Raw genomic sequence first — 5,517 nt, 5'->3', positions numbered from 1 at the left:
AAAGTTTAGTATTTTTATGACCTAAAATCAAAAAGAATCACTGAAAAACAGTAACTATTTTATTTTTATAGTAAAGTTAATCACAAACTAGTGATTAACACAATTTCAAAGAATTCAAATTTAAACTATTCAAATTAGAAAACTAATGGCACTAACAGAAAGTTTATCATTTTTATTACCTAAAATCAAAAAGAATCACTGAAAAATAGTAAGTATTTTGTTGTAAGTTGAAACAAAATAAAATAAATAAAGCAACAAAGATAAAAAAAATAACTGGAAAAAAATAAAAAATGTCACCTACTGGGCCACCACGGCCTAAATATGACTAGAAACCCACCCATGGGCCAGGATTCAAGCCCGCAGTAGGCCCAGTAGGCTCACAGGCAGATAAGGTGACTTTAGGCCCGTAAGCCTGCATTAGAGAGGAGCTCGAAGTGGTCAGCGCAGCAGCGCTTATAAACCACTGTCGAAGCCTCTCGGCTAGCGAGGTGGGACTAAACATCCCACCGCACCGCGACAGTTCCAGCACAAGATCATTGGTCCCGGTTCGTGGCTCGAACCGAGACAAAAGGGGGCCTTTGGTCCCGTTTCGTGGCGCGAACCGGAACCAATGCCACCCCTTTAGTCCCGGTTGGTGCCACCAACCGGGACCAAAGGTCTCTTTTCAGGCAGAGGCCTTTGGTCCCGGTTGGTGGCACCAACCAGGACTAAAGGGGTGCATTGGTCCCGGCTCATGGCACTAACCGGGACCAAAGCTCTGGGTATATAACCAACACTTGTGAAAATTTTCATCTTCATCTCACAATTGCCCCTGACGACCCCTCGACGACATCGACGCCACCCGCCGCCCCCGCCGTCGCCATTGCCCGCCCCCGTCGTCTCCGTCGCCCGCGCCCTCGCCGTTGCCCGCGCCCTCGCCCGACGCCGTCGCCATGCGCCGCCCTTGCCCCGATGCGCGCCTCCCCTACCCCGTCGCACGCCGCCCCTGCCCCGATGTCGTCGCCCGCGCCCTCGCCCGACGTCGTCGTCGCGCGCCGCCCCTGCCCCGCCGTCGCCGCTAAATGTAACTTTTTAGTTATACATGCTATTTTTTTACATGTTTTTAGATTTTGATATATGTATGTATGTATTTTTTAGACATATGTATCTTTTATGTATGTTCATATATGTATGTATGTATTTTTATATGTTTTTTTGTATGTATGTATGTATTTTTTCAATTGTAATATATGAAAAAGTTAGATTTTTAGAGAAGTTAGATATATGTTCTCTGATATAGTACATTTTAGGTTAGTTTCATTTTTAGAAAAGTTTTATATATTTAGGAAGAAGGAAGAGAAGGAAGAAGGAAGAAGAAAAAGTTTTATATATGCAAAAGTTACATTTTTAGAAAAGTTTTATATATCTAGCTAGGAAAGGAAGGAAAAGAAAAAGAATGAGAGGAAAAAGGAAAATAAGAAGAGGAAGAAAGGAGAAGAAGAGGAGAGGAAGAAGAGAAGAAATAAATAAGAAAAGGAAGAGGAGAAGAAGAAAGGAATAGAGTAGAAGAAGAAAACTATTTTTTCTTCTTCTCCTCTATTCCTTTCTTCTTCTCAATTTTCTATTTTTTCTTCTTCTCCTCTTTTTTTTCTTCGATCTTCTCCTCTTTTTATTTCTTCTTCGTCTTCTTATTTTTTTATCGGGTATGTCGTTGTCGATATACCCCCTCCTGATAACTTCAACATGAGGGGGGGTCGATATACCGCCCCCCATAACAATATTTTTTCATGTATGTATGTTGTCGTTGTCGATATAACCCCCTCCCGGATAACTTCGACATGAGGAGCGGTCGATATATATACCCCCTCTCAACCGTGAGAACTTACTCCACGGGAGCACCCCACGGCCCTCTCGCTCGACCAAAACTCTCGAGGACACCCAAACCCTTGAAAAAAACGATGTCAGTCTCCTACCCCCTCCCGCCGCGCCCCTACCCGACAAACTCTCTCAATGCCACCCAAATTTACCAAGTTAAAAGAGCGTTGTCGTCGAGGCTACCCCAAACCCTTGAAGCATTGCCGAGGCCACCCCAAACCTTAGAGAAGCGTCAAGGCCACTAATATGATTCCTTATTGTGATTAGCTAGCTAGTTCTACGTTTACCACTAATATATCCATCTGTCAGGTTTGAATAATAATTTCCATGTTGTAAATATTTGCAGAAACTATGGAGCACCCCCGAGACGAAGCAATAGAAGCGGTGTTGGGGGACATAATCGCAGCCGGAAGTCATGTCGTCATGTCGTTTCTCAACGAAATCGATGGTCTGGAAGGACAGGGTGAAGAAGCAGGCTACGGTGATCGAACAATGGAGGTGGAAGGACATGATTATGATGGCTCCGGTGACCGAATGCCGGTGGAAGAAGGACACCTTGATGACGGCTCCGGTGACCAAATGCTGGTGGAAGAAGGACACCATGATGACGGCTCCGGTGACAGAACGGAGTTTGGCCAGGTATATATATTAATTAAGCGTGTGCTGACTATAGCTAATTGATGCATTAATTTTTGTATGTACACATATTAATTAATAACTCTCGTCTTTCTTCTTTTTTCTAGCCCTCCGGATCGATTACAACTTCGGTAAAGAGACGAGGCCCGAAGAAAAAGTTGCGCTCGGATGAAATGTTTGAGATCACAGCAATCGCGCGCGATGGACAACCGATTGAACCCATCCGGACAAAGGAAGCATTTGCTGCTCAGTGCGGAGTTCTTGTTAGGGACAAGATCCCGATCAGCATCCACCAATGGTATAAGCTGGCTAAAGATGACCCTGAGGTGTCTTATGTCAATGATATGCAGAAAGATGATCTTTGGACCGCGCTGAAGGCAAATTTCACCCTACCACTAGAGGAGGATCCGGAGAAGAAAGTTAAAGAGCAATTGATCAAGTCTCATGCTCTTAAGAAGATGTCAGAACTATTCAGGAGGTGGAAGAATGAGCTAAAAACAATGTTTGTTAACAAAGAAGAGACACTAGAATTCACCGGCTGGTATGAGAAGATCAGAGATCAGTTGGGCGAATTTGTGGCCCACAAGACATCGGACAAGAGTAAGAAGATGTCAGTGACAAACAAGAAAAATGCTGCGAAGAAGAAGCTTCACCATCGCACGGGGTCAGGTGGCTACCTCAAAGCCCGGCCATTGTGGGCCAAGGCTGAGAATGCCCTGCTTGATAAAGAGGTCGAACCAGAGACATTGAACTGGCCAGACCATTGCCGGACTTGGTTCTTCGGGGTTGGCGGAACCTTGGACCCTGTATCAGGGAAGTGCCATTGGATGAACGAGCAACTGTGAATACCCGTCATGAAGCTTCGGCAGTATATCAATGCAGCGCAGCAAGGGATGTTCGTTCCAGACAGAGAGAATGACGAGCTCACAATGGCCCTCGGGAATCCTGAGCACCCTAGAATGACACGAGGCAGGCCAGGCTCCGTTTCGTGGAAGGCTGGGTTTCCGGACGCAAGCGGTTAAAAATGCCAGGAGAGGAGGAAGAAAGTGGAGACGACCCAAATGCAGGCGTTGCACACAAGGGTACAAGCGATAGAGGAATGAGAAGAAGATCGCCGCAAGCGACCTGTCGAAGCTTCCCCCGAAGCTACCCACCATTGGTACGTCTCCAACGTATCTATAATTTTTGATTGCTCCATGCTATATTATCTTCTGTTTTGGATGTTTATGAGCTTTATTATACAATTTTCTATTATTTTTGGGACTAACCTATTAACCCAGAGCCCAGTGCAAGTTTCTGTTTTTCCTTGTTTTAGAGTATTGCAGAAAAGGAAAATCAAACGGAGTCCAATTAACCTAAAACTTCATGGAACTTATTTTTGGAAGGAAAGCAACCCGGGAGACTTGGAGTCCACATCAAGGAAGCTTCGAGGAAGCCACAAGAGGTAGGGGGGCATGCCCACCCCCCTGGACGCGCCCTCCACCCTCGTGGGCCCCTCGTGGTCCCCCTGACGTACTTCTTCCGCCTATATATCTCCATATACCCTAAAACGATCGGGGAGCACAATAGATCGGGAGTTCCGCCGCCAGAAGCCTCTGTAGCCACCAAAAACCAATCTAGACCCGTTCTTGCACCCTGCCGGAGGGGGAAATCCCTCTCCGGTGGCCATCTTCATCATCCCGGTGCTCTCCATGATGAGGAGGGAGTAGTTCTCCCTCGGGCTGAGGGTATGTACCACTAGCTATGTGTTTGATCTCTCTCTCTCGTGTTCTTGAGGTGGTACGATCTTGATGTATCGCGAGCTTTGCTATTATAGTTGGATCTTATGATGTTTTCTTCCCCCTCTACTCTCTTGTAATGGATTGAGTTTCCCCTTTGAAGTTAACTTATCGGATTGAGTCTTTAAAGATTTGAGAACACTTGATGTATGTCTTGTCGTGCGTATCTGTGATGACAATGGGATATCACGTGATTCACTTGATGTATATTTTGGTGATCAATTTGCGGGTTCCGCCCATGAACCTATGCATAGGGGTTGGCACACGATTTCGTCGTGATTCTCCGGAAGAAACTTTGGGGCACTCTTTGAGGTTCTATGTGTTGGTTGAATAGATGAATCTGAGATTATGTGATGCATATCGTATAATCATACCCACGGATACTTGAGGTGACATTGGAGTATCTATGTGACATTAGGGTTTTGGTTGATTTGTGTCTTAAGGTCTTATTCTAGTACGAACTCTAGGGCTGTTTGTGACACTTATAGGGATAGCCAAACGGATTGATTGGAAAGAATAACTTTGAGGTGGTTTCGTACCCTACCATAATCTCTTCATTTGTTCTCCGCTATTAGTGACTTTGGAGTGACTCTTTGTTGCATGTTGAGGGATAGTTATGTGATCCAATTATGTTATTATTGTTGAGAGGACTTGCACTAGTGAAAGTATGAACCCTAGGCCTTGTTTCCTAGCATTGCAATACCGTTTACGCTCACTTTTATCATTAGTTACCTTGCTCTTTTTATATTTTCAGATTACAAATACCCATATCTACTATCCATATACCACTTGTATCACCATCTCTTCGCCAAACTAGTGCACCTATACAATTTACTATTGTATTGGGTGTGTTGGGTACACAAGAGACTCTTTGTTATTTGGTTGCGGGGTTGCTTGAGAGATACCATCTTCATCCTACGCCTCCTACGGATTTATAAACCTTACGTCATCCACTTGAGGGAAATATGCTACTGTCCTACAAACCTCTGCACTTGGAGGCCCAACAACGTCTACAAGAAGAAGGTTGTGTAGTAGACATCAAGCTCTTTTCTGGCGCCGTTGCCGGGGAGGTGAGTGCTTGAAGGTATATCTTTAGATCTTGCAATCGAATCATTGTGTTTCTTGTTTTAGCACTAGTTTAGTTTATAAAAGAAAATAAAAAATGGAATTAAGTTTGCCTCATACGCTTCATCTTTTTAATATCTTTCGTGAGTATGATGGAAAGGAAAATTGTGCCAACGTGTTAGAA

This window comes from Triticum urartu, chromosome 7A (genome assembly GCF_056163025.1).
Source record: "Triticum urartu cultivar PI428250 chromosome 7A, HENAU_Tu73, whole genome shotgun sequence".
NCBI classification, from domain to species: domain Eukaryota; kingdom Viridiplantae; phylum Streptophyta; class Magnoliopsida; order Poales; family Poaceae; genus Triticum; species Triticum urartu.
Note: the sequence above shows the minus strand (reverse complement) of the source record.